Source organism: Pelodiscus sinensis, chromosome 13 (genome assembly GCF_049634645.1).
Source record: "Pelodiscus sinensis isolate JC-2024 chromosome 13, ASM4963464v1, whole genome shotgun sequence".
Lineage (NCBI taxonomy): Eukaryota > Metazoa > Chordata > Testudines > Trionychidae > Pelodiscus > Pelodiscus sinensis.
The window spans coordinates 10,528,853-10,543,542 of record NC_134723.1 but is presented as its reverse complement, the minus strand read 5'-3'; the positions used below and the strand labels follow the sequence as shown (position 1 = coordinate 10,543,542).

The following is a 14,690-nucleotide window of genomic DNA, read 5'->3' as shown; positions in this document are numbered from 1 at the left end:
TTCATTTAGTTTCTCCACAATGACTTTATCGTCTTTAAGTGTTCCTTTTGTATCTTGATCATCCAGGGGCCCCACTGGTTGTTTAGCAGGCTTCCTGCTTCTGATGTACTTAAACAATATTTTGTTATTATCTTTTGAGTTTTTGGCTAGCTGTTCTTCAAACTCCTTTTTGGCTTTTCTTATTACATTTTTACACTTAATTTGGCAGTGTTTATGCTCCTTACTATTTACCTCACTAGGGGTGTGTCTAGACTACATGGCTCTGTCAACGGAGACATGTAAAGTAGTTTACTCAACATAGTCAATGAAGCGGGGATTTAAATAATCCCCGCTTCATTAAAATAAAAATGGCCACTACGCTGTGTCAACAATCAGCTGTTCCGGCACAGTGCGGCAGTCTAGACAAGGCGTGGTCGACAAGGCAAGCCTTTGTTGACTGCTTTGGTTAACCTCGTTTCACGAGGCATACCAGAGCAGTCGACAAAGGCTTCCTTGACTATGTTGAGTAAACTGCTTTACATGGCTCCATCAATGGAGCTGTGTAGTCTAGACACACCCTAGTATTTGACTTCCGCTTTTTAAAAGATGTATTTGTATCTCTCACTGCTTCTTTTACTGTGGTTGTTAAGCCCCAGTGGCTCTTTTTTAGTTCTTCTACTACTTTTTTTAATTTGGGGTATACATTTAAGTTGGGCCTCTATTATGGTGTCTTTGAAAAGTATCCATGCAGCTTGCAGGGATTTTACATTAGTCACAGTACCTTTTGATTTCTGTTTCACTAACCTTCTCATTTTTGCATAGTTCCCCTTTTTGAAATTAAATGGAGTGCTGGGCTGCTGAGGTGTTCTTCCCACCACAGGAATGTTAAATGTTATTATATTATGGTCACTATTTCCAAGCGGTCCTATTATAGTTATCTCTTGGACCAGATCTTGCGCCCCACTCAGGACTAAATCAAGAATTGCCTCTCCCCTTGTGGGTTCCTGTACTAGCTGCTCCAAGAAGCAGTCTTTTAAGGTATCAAGAAATTTTTTCTCTGCCTCTTGTCCTGAGGTGACATGTACCCAGTCAATATGGGGATAGTTGAAATCCCCCACTATTATTAAGTTTTTATTTCGATAGCTTCTCTAATCTCCCTTAGCATTTCATAGTCACTATTACTGTCCTGGTCAGGTGGTCGATAATAGATCCCTATTATATTCTCATTAGAGCAGGGAATTACTATGCATAGAGATTCTATGGAACATGTTGATTCATTTAAGATTTTTATTTCATTTGATTCTAAATTTTCTTTCACATATAGTGCCACTTCCCCTCCCTCGCGACCCGTTCTGTCCTTCCGATATATTTTGTACCTCAGATATATTTTGTACCACCAGCTTATAGGTCAGGTACATGCTACACTGAGTGCAATAAACAGGATAGCCCCCACTCTGCTGCTGGGCTTCTGCCTGCATTCCCTCCTACCGCTGCCTAGGTTATTGATAGGGTTTCTAGTTAAATCAGGAAGTCAAAGTGTCCCTAGGTCCTGTTGTCAAAAGCTGAGACTGGACAACAGGGGAGGGATCTCTTGAAGATTCCCTGTTCTGTTCATTCCCTCTGAAACACCTGGCATTGGTCACTGCTGGCTGACAGGATACCAGACTAGATGGAACATTGTAAAAATTAATTATTATAATAAAAAGGTTTCATTCATAAAATATCCCAGATAACCTCTCAAGCTAGCAATGATGTGACAATATGCTTTACAAATAATGCATTTTTAAAATCTTGCCTTGCTAGGGCCTGGTCTGCACTAGGAGTTTACACCAAATTTAGCCACACAAAGTTGATTTACTAAACGATATGTCCACACTATCAAACCTGTTTCATCAACCTTACGGGCTGCTGAAGTCGATGACGGGGACTCCTGATTTCAGAAGGATTAACACAATTCCTGACCTTACCTGGTCAAATTCATAGTATAGCTGCAGTGCTGGTATTGGTGAAAGTTGAAATTATTGGCCTGCAGGAGGCATCCCACAGTGCCCCACTCTGAGAACTGTGGCCAGAACTTGCACCTTACTGCTCTCCAGTTGAAAAGAAAAAAGCCCTGGGAATGTTTGAATTTTATTTCTTGTGTGGCCAGTGTTGCAAACTTACCTCAGAGTGGTCAGCACACCTGAGCCTCACACATGGCCATGACTTCCAATACTTCCAGTACCTCGGGTCCCATGAGCTCTAGTTTTCAGGTTGAGTGTTCAGGAGCTCCTGGACCTCATTGAGATGTGAGGAGAGGAATCTATTCTCTCTGAGCTCCAAATCAGCAAAAGAAATGCCAAAGCTTATGCAAAGATTGCAAACTGCCTGGTGGCCAAAGGGATGCCCAGCAGTGCAGAATCAAAATAAAGTTGCTGAGGCCATCCTACCACAAAACAAAGAAGGTGAACAGACAGTCTGGTGCATCTCCGCTGCATGCAATTTTAAGGGGGGAACTGTCCATCTTCCCAAGCATCACCATGAAGTCCAGCCAAGTCGCTCCTGATATCAGAGCGGAGAACAGCAATGTGATAGAGGAGGAGAAAGAGGACAAGAATGACCAGCCAGCAATCTGTGAAACCCAAGAACTTTTTATAATGTTGAAGCTAGTTCCCCCCTCTCAGGTCTTCTCCCAGCTGAGCACTAATCCCAGGGAGGGCACTTCTGGTGAGTTCACAATTGTTTTTTTTACTACAAGTAAAGGCAATTGGGTGTGCTGTACGGCCTGCTCTGTGCCTACACAGGGCAGAAGGCTTGGAACATCTTGTTAACGTGTTTGGAGATGGAGCAGGAATCCTCCCTGCATATCTCCATGAAACTCTCAGGGTATGTCTACACTACAGCACTAATTTGAACTAGCTTCATTCAAATTAGTTAATTCGAAATAAGCTAATTTGAATTAGTGCATCTAGACCTAAAAACTAAGGCAAATTACCGTTTTGCTAATTCGAAATAGCATGTCCACATTGAGTGGACCCTGAACCGAAGTTAAGGCTGGCTGGAACCAGTGTCGGCTGGGCATCAGGTTAGTGTAGAGCTGCTGCTTCAGGCTAGTCAAGGGCTGTGCTTAAAGGGACCCGACCCCCACCCCAGACAGACAGTTCTCAGGGTTCCCCGCTTGCTTGTCTAACTCGATGACGGACAGCAAAGCAGTCCTGTCTTGTAGTGCTGAGTGCCCACACTCGGCACATCACAGCACTCGGCCATCAGCCCGGCTGCACTTGCCACAGACGGCCATCGGGGGGGGGGGTCAATCAGTGGGCTGTCAGGATCCAGGGGGCCCTGCAGGACAGCTTCCACCCCGAGGAGCCCACAGAGCCACCCCAGTCCTCCCCATCAGGGGCTCGTGTCCCATTCCTCCCTCACCTCCTTCCACTTACCCTCCCTAGCCTCCCTTCCTGATGTAAAAAATAAAGGACACGTGTGGTCAAAAATAGAAATCCTCTTTATTTAACAAAACTGGGGGAGGGGTGGAGACTGGGAAAAGGAGGTGGGAGAGGGGAAGAGAGAGGGTGGAAGAGGGGAGAGGGAAACCTGGGAGGAGGGAGATGGAAGGGGGAAGCCAGGGAAGAAGGAGGAGGGGAAGTATAAAACTATGGTACGCCATATCTTTAGTACTGTGTACAGATGTGGTCTCCTCACCTCAAAAAAGATATTTTGGCCTTAGAAAGGGTTTAGAAAAGGGCAACTACAATGATTAGGGGTTTGGAACACAGATCCCATATGAAGAGAGGCTAAAGAGACTGGGACATTTCAGCTTAGAAAAGAGGAGAGTGAGGGGGGATATGATAGAGGTATATAAAATCATGAGTGGTGTGGAGAGGGTGAATAAAGAAAAGTTATTCATTAGTTCCCATAATAGAAGGACTAGAGGACAGTAAATGAAATGAATGGGTAGCTGGGTTAAAACTAATGAAAGAAAGTTCTTCTTCACACAGCGCATAGTCAACCTGTGGAACTCCTTGCCACGGGAGGCTGTGAAGCTTAGAACTATAACAGAGTTTAAAGAGAAGTTAGATAAATTCATGGAGGTTGGGTCCATGGACTGCTATTAGCCAATGGGTAGCAATGGTGTCCCTGGCCTCTGTTTGTGGAAGGCTGGAGATGGATGGCAGGAGACAAATCGCTTGGTCATTGTCTTCAACCATCCCCTCCGGGGTACCTGGTGTTGGCTGCTGTCTGCAGACAGGCTACTGGGCTAGATGGACCTTTGGTCTGACCCAGTACGGCCGTTCTTATGTTCTTATGTTCTAAGCTCAGGGCTCAGGGTCGGGGGGTCTCACTGGACCAACTTGATTTTCATGCAAACCTGCTCCTGGGTTTGCATGTGGCCTTTGACGGCCAGGCTGGCAGCTATTCTGCGCTAGATGGCCGCTTTCCTGTGCATAGTGTGGAGATCGTGGACATTGGAGGCCTCCCCCCAAACCTTGATGAGGTCCACGATCTCTACACTAGACCAGGCGGGTGCCCGCCTCTTGCAGCTCCGGGCAGGCTCCTGTGATCCACCAGCCTGGTCCTGGGAAGAGGCGGAGGGCTGGGTAACAGCGGGTGGCTGGCTCATGATGTGCCAGGTGCAGGGTCTGCTGGCTGGGTGCTGGCAGGCTTGCAACTGGCACAAGCACTGTAGCCAGACTGTGCCCCTTTAAGAGCTCCGGGGCCGGGAGGGGGGGCAGAAGAGTTTCCCTGGTTTGGCCCAGAGTGGCCACCAGGACAACCTGAGAAGGGCTAGCCTCCCACTAGTTCGAATTAAGTGGCTACACAGCCCTTAATTCGAACTACTTAATTCGAACTAGGCATTAGTCCTTGTAGAATGAGGTTTACCTAGTTTGAATAAAGCGCTCTGCTAATTCGATTGAAATTCGAACTAGCGGTTTGTGCATGTAGCCCCTATTAAAGTTAATTCGAACTAACGGCTGTTAGTTCGAATTAACTTTGTAGTGTAGACATACCCTCAGATAGGAACTCATTGAGCCTTCTCACAGGTTTCTGGGGAGGCCAGCCTTATTCCGTCCTCCACGGTAGGACACCTTCCCAAGACACCAGTAAGTTGTCTGGTGTCACTGAATCACAAAGCAGTGCACCATAAGGTGCAGGTTATGGCCACATCCAGTCAGCATCTGCTCCCTATCACTCTGTGCTTCGGAGAAGACTGCTATCTCACATTGGAAACTGGATGAAGAAGGAGGGGAAGCTTTTAGGTGCTGCCTCATAGTTTCAGCCCCTATTAGCACTCTCCCCGAGAAGCTGCATGTGCCAGAAATCACCCTGTCCTGCTGGCATGACCAGACCCCATCCCGCCCACAGGATCATGCTCCAGCAGGCCCCTTACTATACTGGCCTCTGCAAACGTCTAGAGATTTCCTTGAGAACTTTGGTGTGTGCCTACTGTACAGTAGCCACTTTCACGGTATGTTAACAGATTAGGGTTAGGCTTAATACTATGCATCTCCTATACTGTGTGCCTTTGTAACTTATCATTACAGCGGGTACAGCAGGCAGCTCACTTCCCCAGCTCCACCAGCTGTCCACCTGGTGCAGATCTGCAGGCAAAAATGGACAAGGAAAGATACGTTCAAGGACCAAATGAAGTGGAGGAATATGCTCCTGGAGGAGATGTATGCCAAGAACCAGGACAGGGTTGCTGAACGGCAGAGGAGGAGAGCATGCGGGGAGCTGTAGAGAAAGCAACAGGACAATATCTTTGTCTCCCTGACAATAATGATGGAGCGCCTGGCTGTGTGCCTGGAGAAAAAAACCTCCACCCGCCTTGCCAAGGGCAGCCTCAACTTCAAGGATCTCAAGACCTTATTGTATTTCTGAGCCTTTCTCCCCTCCCCCCTTTGGGTTTCTACAATGGACTTCTTTTATTTCCCGGCTTTCTTCCCTAAATAAAAAAGTGTGATCTCTGAACAACGGTATCTTTATTGCTTGTTGTGACGGGGCATCAAAACCCCGCACTGAGAGCCAGGGGCTCTGTGCCCTGGCAGAGAAGCTGCGGAGCAGATACCGGCTGTGTGCCGGCTGCTCCCAAGCCGCGGCTCAACAGGGACGCCACAGCTCAGCTGAGCAGAGACGCCGCGGCTCAGCTGAGCGGAGGCGCGGCTTGGCGGGGCAGCCCCGCGGCTCAGCTGAGCGAAAACGCGGCTCAGCTGGGCGAGCGCCAAGATGCCGCCGGAGAGGTGCTGGGGCCAGCCCTGACGGGCCGAAAGGCCAATCAATGGCGCCGACCAGATCGGGGGCGGGACAAGCGCTGGTGGGCCGGCCCGGCGGGAGCGTCAAATACCGCCGGGCAACGCAAGCAAGGGGCAGCAGGACGGAGAGACGGGACTCTCCAGGAGGGACCTTGACACTCCCCGATCTGTCGCCCCGCTGAGACGCGCCACCGCCGGGATAAGGACCACGGAGGGGAGAAAAGGAAGTATCCCAGGGAAGGGCGGTGAGGAAGCCCGTGGGCTGATGCGTTTAGAGGCACACCCCCGTCAGCCGGACCCAGACTGGCAGTCAGTTGGAGTCCTTAGGGCCCTGGGCTGGGGCCCATGAGTGAGGGCGGGCCCGGGCCCCTCTTTTGCCCCCCCTCCGCGTGGGGGAACGCGTCGGATGAGGAGCACTCAACGGTGAGGGGCTAGAGAACCTCGCTTACAGGGGACCTGGAGTCCCAGGATGGGGATGACATGGGCAGGTCTAGACGTGGCGGACTCGCATCTTGCCCTCCCCCTTTCTCCCGGATAGGAAGGGGGGGTCGAGGCCATCACACTTGTACTTCAAGGAGAGGTGGGAGATTACAGGCAAACACAGTGAGTGCAGGGGCACAGTGAGTGCATGAGTCTCAAACTGGCTATTTATAAAACTTTTTTTCAAACCCTCTCTTTTTGCACTGCCGCACACTATGTTCTCCTTATCACCCTGGTGTCTGGCTGCTCCAAATCTCTGTCTTGGTGCTCTGCCTCAGCCCCCCACCCTGCCAGATAACTTTCCCCTTTGCTATCACAAAGATTATGGAGCATAAAACAGGCTGACACCACAAAGGGAATGTTGTGTTCAACCTAGTCAACTTAGTCAGGAGACTTCTAAACCTCCCCTTTAAATACCATTTGGCACTTACTCAGCCTTTAGTTGAACTGCTCCTTGATGTTTGTCCAGGCTGTCTGTGTGTGGCTTCATGAGCAATGGACACAAGGAGCCAGCTGGGTCGTCAAGGATCACTATTGGCATTTCCACCTCTCCGATTCTGATTTTCTGATCTGGGTAAAAAGTTCCAGTGTGCAACTTTTTGAAGAGGCAGGAGTTCCTAAAGATGCACACATGTACGAAGATGCCTACAATGTATTTCACTGAAGTGGTGGTGGTAGTGGGAGAGGCTGTTTTTTTGGTTTTTGTTTGTTTGTTTGTTTGTTTGTTTTGTTTTGCTTTGCCTTTTGTTTGTGTTTTGTTTTGTTTTGCATTGCTTTGTTTTCTGGAGCCAAGATATTGTATATTGATCATTTTATTTAAAACAGTAAGTGGTTTGCTACGTTCATTTTGTTACCCAGGGCTGCTTTCAAGCATTGTGGGGAAAACAGTAACAAAAAATAATGCTATTTGTAATGAAGGCTCCATTTCTTGGCCATTATTTTGGCAATTACTACATTGGTAAGCTAGCTGAACAAAAAAATTGTCAGATGGGGATATAGATAAAAGCCATAGCAACTAAATTGGTGAAAACACCAGCACAGTAAATACTTAAGAAATCAGCAAGCTTTTTAGACAGAGAAACAAAACTAAAAGTTAATCTTTGTTCCTATCAGTACAGACCCACTGTTTGAGTTAACTTAAACTGTTTTTGGGGTAGGACATGAGGGGAGGGGAGGAGCTGTAAGCTAACCTTTTACTCTCTCAACTTCTAGGATTTACAGAGATATAGTCACTTTTAGTGTAAGTTAGAGTAGTTGCACTGCTGTTCTAATCTACACTGACTGATTACTGCCCCATGGGGTTGTTACATCAGTCAGGTTTTGCTGGATCACAATAGTATTGCAGACATAATTGCTCCTCTTTTTTCTGTGAGTAAAGTGGTAGGAAGGGATCATATGGGATTATGCTGGATGGGCCTGCTGGGCATTTCCCTATCCTGCCTGTTAGGGACATTTTCTTATCATAATTGTTTGGCACTTAACATTCATATTGCAGTTCTGCCTCTGTGCTTCCAGAATATTGAAAAGGAGCCATATTATGCACCAGGATCTTGCCCTAAATATGTCCATCACCCCTTTCTTAAAATATGTGATAGGGTATTCAGTGGTTGTTTTCCCCAATCCTTTGAAGTGCACTAAACTGGAAATTGGGTATAATGCCTTTAAATTATTTTTACAAGCTGCACCCCTGCTGGGCATACACCCATGTGATTATGTAAAACTTGGTTCTCTGACTTCACCATGCCAGTACTCAGCAGTCTTACAAAGGCTCTTTGTAACTATTACATTTGCATATGTCTGACCCTGTACTGACTATGTAGAATGGTGCCTCTAGATTTGCATGTCTGTCCCAGGCTCAGCACAGTTGATTGCAGTGTATTTGTAAATGAGTTTACTTAGCTTCAGATATTCTGTTTTAATGCAAATGTCAGAATATCTTTTCTTTTTCCTAGTCACGTTGGCATTGTTGAGAATTGTGCTTGTAAATACAAGAGTAGAAGTATATTTGTTTCTAGGAAAGTGCAGGAGAATTCTACTATCTAAAATGATGTGCACCATCTAAAAGATACTGACCATGAATGTCCATATTAATATGAAGTAATTCACTTGATGCTCCAACAATATTCCATATACAGAAATGTGAACAAAATAGCCTGCATAATTCATTACATCAAGGTAGAAAAAAATGTGGCTTATATTTGTGGGGCACACATACTTTGGTGAGAGGGAATTAGTTTGCTTTTTCAGTGTCATGATAAATGTTCTTCTGTGATACTTTAGAGGAAATATACTGGAGAGCTATTTTTTTAAAAACCAGAAACACATCATAGATTCAGAATAGCATGTGGCTTCCTCAGATCTACGTCTGTACAAACAGAAGGCTTTTCCCTTAGTGGCAATGGAGCATAAACCTCTGGAGGAGGAAGAGCACTGAAATAACTGTGGCTTGTCAAACTGGGACTGTCTTAGGCTCAGTTTAATCCACAGTCACGCCTCTTGTGGCTGCTTTTTCAGTCTAGCAGAGTCAGTCATTTTTGCAGACTAGCTAAGTGAAAACACAGGAGGGAGGATATAAGAAAAAAATATCAAACCCTTAAGTAAGGAAAGGTGTTGAATACTGGAGAAGCCGGTGCTGAAGACAGACATTGCAATTATATTATGCTTGGGTGCACTTATAACTTGTCTACCACTGGGGAGCCTGGGCACACACTATTTGATTTGAAATCCACTAATATTCCCAAATGTAGAGAGCAGTGCCACAACTTTAATGAGTAGATGATAGAGAAAAAGCTATCTTGGGACTCCAGAGTTGGTGGCAGAAAACCTAGACAAAATTATTATTTTTATTGTGATCTGCTCTAATAGTGGCCAAGTTTATCTTTAGGAGTATTTTTGGCAGCAGGAAATTCTGGAATCAGAGGATGACTATAGAAAGTGACCTGCCTCTAGCTTCTGTGAAATTCACCCTTTGAGGACACAGCTTAAACAGTGAGCATAGTGTCTCATTCATCTAGTGGTGGATATAGCTGACCTATGCTGACACATTCTTATTGATGCTTCCCTTGCCCTTCCTTTTACACTTTTTATTTAAATCAGTTGTGTTTAAAATTAATTGTTACTTTGGGAAGAGGGGACAAGGACTGTTTTTTCAGCCTTTGATTTCCATCATGACGGTTCTTATGTCTATTGATATCACGTGTGCTCGAGTGTTTCCAGAAGCAGGACCTAACTTTATGCAGTACCTAGAATCATAGAGCTGGAAGAGACCTCAGGTGCTCTTCCAGAAAGGACTGTTTGGCAGAGATGGAGTTCACCTTTCTAGGAACGGGAAGGCCTTGTTTGAACACAGACTGGCTAACCTTGTGAGGAGGGCTTTAAACTAGGTTCGACGGGGACAGGTGAGCAAAGCCCACAGGTAAGTGCTGAATGTGCGGGACTGGGAGATGGGTTGGAAATGGAGGGGACTACGGCCTATAATGGCAAGGAGAAGGAGGGTCAGGGCACAACAGGGAGGCAAGATCAAATCAGTATCTTAGATGCCTATATACAAATGCAAGAAGTATGGGTAATAAGCAGGAAGAACTGGAATTGCTAACAAATAAATACAACTACGATATCATTGGTATTACAGAAACCTGGTGGGATGGGACGCATGATTGGAATGTTGGTATGGAAGGGTACAGCTTGCTCAGGAAGGACAGACAGGGAAAAAAGGGAGGAGGGGTTGCCTTGTATATTAAAAATGTACACAATTGGACTAAAGTGGATATGAACGTAGGAGATAGCTGTGTAGAGAGTCTCTGGGTTAAGCTAAAAGGGGTAAAAAATGAGGGTGATGTCATGCTAGGAGTCTACTACAGGCCACCTAGCCAGGTGGAAGAGGTGGATGAGGCCTTTTTTAAACAATTAACAAAACTATCTAAAGCCCAAGATTTCGTGGTGATGGGGGACTTCAATTATCCAGACATATGTTGGGAAACTAACACTGCAGGGCACAGGCTATCCAATAAGTTTCTGGACTGCATTGGAGACAACTTTCTGTTTCAGAAGGTTGAAAAAGCTACCAGAGAAGAAGCTGTTCTGGATTTGATTTTAACAAATAGGGAGGAACTAGTTGAGAATTTGAAAGTGGAAGACAGTATGGGGGACAGTGATCATGAAATAATAGAGTTCATGATCTTAAGGAAAGGTAGAAGGGAGACCAGCACAACTGAAGTAATGGATTTCAGGAAGGCAGATTTTGATAAGCTCAGAGAACTTGTAGGTAAGGTCCCATGGGAAGCAAGACTGAAGGGAAAAACAACTGAGGAGAGTTGGAAGTATCTCAAAGGGACATAGTTAAGGGCCCAAAAGCAAACAATTCCGCTGTGTAGGAAAGATAGAAAATATGGCAAAAGACCAGCTTGGCTTAACAAGGAGATCTTGCATGATCTCAAAATAAAAAAGGAGTCATATAAAAAATGGAAACTAGGACAAATAACAAAGGATGAATATAGGCAAGCAACACGGGAATGCAGGGGCAAGATTAGAAAGGCAAAGGCACAAAATGAGATCAAACTAGCTACAGGCATAAAGGGAAACAAGAAGACCTTTTATAAATACATTAAAAGCAAGAGGAAGACCAAGGACAGGGTAGGCCCACTGCTCAGTGAGGAGGGAGAAGCAGTAACAGGACACTTGGAAATGGCAGAGATGCTCAATGACTTCTTTGTTTCGGTCTTCACCGAGAAGTCTGGAGGTATGCTTAACGTAGTGAATACAAGCAGAGAGAGGGTAAGTTTAGAAAATAGGATACACAAAGAACAAGTTAAAAATCACTTAGGAAAGTTAGATGTCAGCAAGTCACCAGGTCCTGATGAAATGCATCCCAGGATACTCAAGGAGCCGATAGAGGAGGTATCTGAGCCTTTAGCTATGATCTTTGAAAAATCATGGAAGACAGGGGAGATTCCAGAAGATTGGAAAATGGCAAATATTGTGCCTATCTATAAAAAGGGGAATAAAAACAACCCAGGAAACTACAGACCGGTCAGTTTAACGTCTGACCCAGGGAAGATAATGGAGCAGGTAATTAAGAAAATCATATGGAAACACTTGGAAGGTAATAAAGTGATAGGGAATAGCCAGCATGGGTTTGTGAAGAACAAGTCATGCCAAACTAATCTGATAGCTTTCTTTGATAGGATAAAGAGCCTTGTGGATAAGGGAGAAGCGGTGGATGTCATATACCTAGACTTTAGTAAGGCATTTGATACGGTCTCGCATGATATTCTTATTGATAAACTAGGCAAATATAACTTAGATAGGGCCACGATAAGGTGGGTGCATAATTGGCTGGATAACCATAGTCAGAGAGTTGTTGTTAACGGTGCTAAATCTTGCTGGAAAGGAATAACAAGTGAAGTTCCGCAAGGGTCTGTTTTGGGACCCGTACTGTTTAATATCTTCATCAATGATGTAGATATTGGGATAGAGAGTACGCTTATTAAGTTTGCAGATGATACCAAACTGGGTGCGGTTGCAACTTCTTTGGAGGATAGGGACATAATTCAAAATAACCATAGCAAGTTAGAGAAATGGTCAGAGGTAAACAGGATTAAGTTTAATAAAGAGAAATGCAAAGTGCTCCACTTAGGAAGGAACAATCAGTTCCATACATACAAGATGGGAAGTGACTGTCTAGGAAGGAGCATGGCGGAAAGGGATCTAGGGGTCATAGTGGGCCACAAGTTGAATATGAGTCAACAGTGTGATGCTGTTGCAAAAAAAGCAAATATGATTCTAGGTTGTATCAACAGGTGTGTTGTAAGCAAAACTCGTGAAGTCATTCTGCCGCTCTACTCTGCATTAGTTAGGCCTCAGCTGGAGTACTGTGTCCAGTTCTGGGCGCCACATTTCAAGAAAGATGTGGAGAAATTGGAAAGGGTACAGAGAAGAGCGACAAGAATGATTAAAGGTCTAGAGAACATGACCTATGATGCCAGGCTTCATGAACTGGGCTTGTTTAGTTTGGAAAAAAGAAGATTAAGGGGGGACATGATAGCGGTTTTCAAATATCTAAAAGGGTGTCACAAGGAGGAAGGAGAAAATTTGTTCCTCTTGGTTTCTGAGGACAGGACAAGGAGTAATGGGCTTAAAGTGCAGCAAGGGAGGTTTAGATCGGACATTAGGAAAAAATTCCCAACTGTCAGGGTGGTCAAATATTGGAATAAATTGCCAAGGGAGGTGGTGGAAACTCCCTCTCTGGAGATATTTAAGAACAGGTTAGATAGACATCTGTCAGGGATGGTGTAGATGGAGCTTGGTCCTGCCTTGAGGGCGCGGGGCTGGACTCAATGACCTCTCGAGGACCCTTCCAGTCCTATGATTCTATGATACTATGAAATAAGGAATGTTGTATGTGAGAGCCAGAAGCTCTTTGGGAGGAGGTGTAGATTGACAGGCAGTGTAGAACATGCAAACATGTGATGGAGATTCTTCATGCATGGCCCATTGCAGAAAGCAGCCAGCAACCAAGCTAAAATTTAACCAAAGTTTCCAGCTGATCATGATGGTTAATTCTAGAGAAGGCGAGTTGCAGTAATCAAGACTAAAAGTAAAAACATTTAGGTCCAGATATTTCTTCTTTTGGTTCCTTTTATTGCTTACTGGAACAATTTGAACTTCCCATAGACTAGCCAACAGAGAGGGATTGTCAATATCAACAGGCCTTATACTGTTGCTGATTTATGAAGGATCATTTTTAAAAAAATCATAACTCCTGCTATGTCTCTGTGTATGCATTGCTCACTCATTCTCTTTTTAAAATGAACTATGTATCAGAGTAAATACACTGAAAAGTTTTAACTTAAACAAGGAATGTTCTGGTATATATTCTAGGTGAGGCTATTATTTTCTACACTGGGAGTTACTGATGACTATAAAAGGATTGAGTGGCAAACACACAGACACACACACCGTAAGGAGTCAGCAAAATAATTTCAAATTAGCTAGACAACCACAGAATATACATTTTTCTTTGACCCACAGAATCTGAACTGGCTGCCACAGTGACGCTCTCTGAACAGCCTATATTTGTTACAAAACATTCTTATTAATAAAGAGACAAAACTGCTTATGAGTCTTAAGTGCCAACACCAACTCTTTATTTGAATCCCAAGGAGCAAAACTATGAGTTTCTCTTTAAATTTAAAAACAAAAATTTAAATGTAATCGATGTTGTTTTTACCACCAACCACGATAACATATGCAATCCCTACCCTCTGGGCCATTCTTTCCGTCTTATCTTCTCATTGTAGTTGATAACAAACACAGTGTATAATTGGACTCTGATTTTGTGTAAACTCGTTAAGATGTAGCCCCGGGTAATTCAGTCACAGTGCTTTTAACTCCTTGCACAGTTAAACCATGAAAAGGCTTTTTCTCAACTATGAATTTTTAAAAAATCTAGGTCATATGGGGGGGGAGGGGAAATTAGCAGCACACACTTCAAGTGTTGAAAAGGAACGTCAGTAAAAACAGCATTCTAAAATGACCAGGAAAATACTCAAAGGGTATACCAGCATGATGAACAACAATACCATAAGCATGATAGTGCCTCAATTGCAGAAGGAGGAAAGGCTAAGAAAAGCTTTTATTAGCCCATTTCCAGAATATGGGCTAAGGCTCTGGGAGTTTGCTTTGTGTGTGAGAATTTTTAAAAGAAACCACATAGCCACTTCAGAATTGTCCCCTGCTACAAAGTGAACTCTGCACAGATATCTTGAAATCACCAGCTCTGCATTGAATAGTACTGGTGGGGAAATAGTCCAGAATAAATCACAGAACCATTATTCAGAAACCTCCTTCCTTTTAAAAAACTACTTTAGATTATTATCTTGTGGGGTGGCAGTGTGGCCCAGTAATTAAAAATACAGGACATCAGAGATATCTGAACAGCTCATGTTTTGGGTTTTTCATGAATATATTAAAAATATCTGTTTTCACTGTTGGCAAAGCTTA

General features: G+C 44.4%; 1 long non-coding RNA gene across 2 annotated transcripts in view; it reads right to left on the bottom strand.

The window, feature by feature from the left end:
* The window catches only part of LOC142831279 (uncharacterized), a 114,680-nt gene that overhangs the window by 14,581 nt on the left and 85,409 nt on the right, over window positions 1-14,690 (bottom strand). Inside the window, exon 3 of one of the 2 annotated variants that reach the window (XR_012906991.1) lies at window positions 7,127-7,259. The exons of the other annotated variant lie outside the window; for it this stretch is intronic. This is a non-coding gene — a long non-coding RNA (uncharacterized LOC142831279). Of the gene's footprint in view, window positions 1-7,126; window positions 7,260-14,690 lie in introns of those variants that run through there. 2 annotated transcript variants of the gene reach the window in all.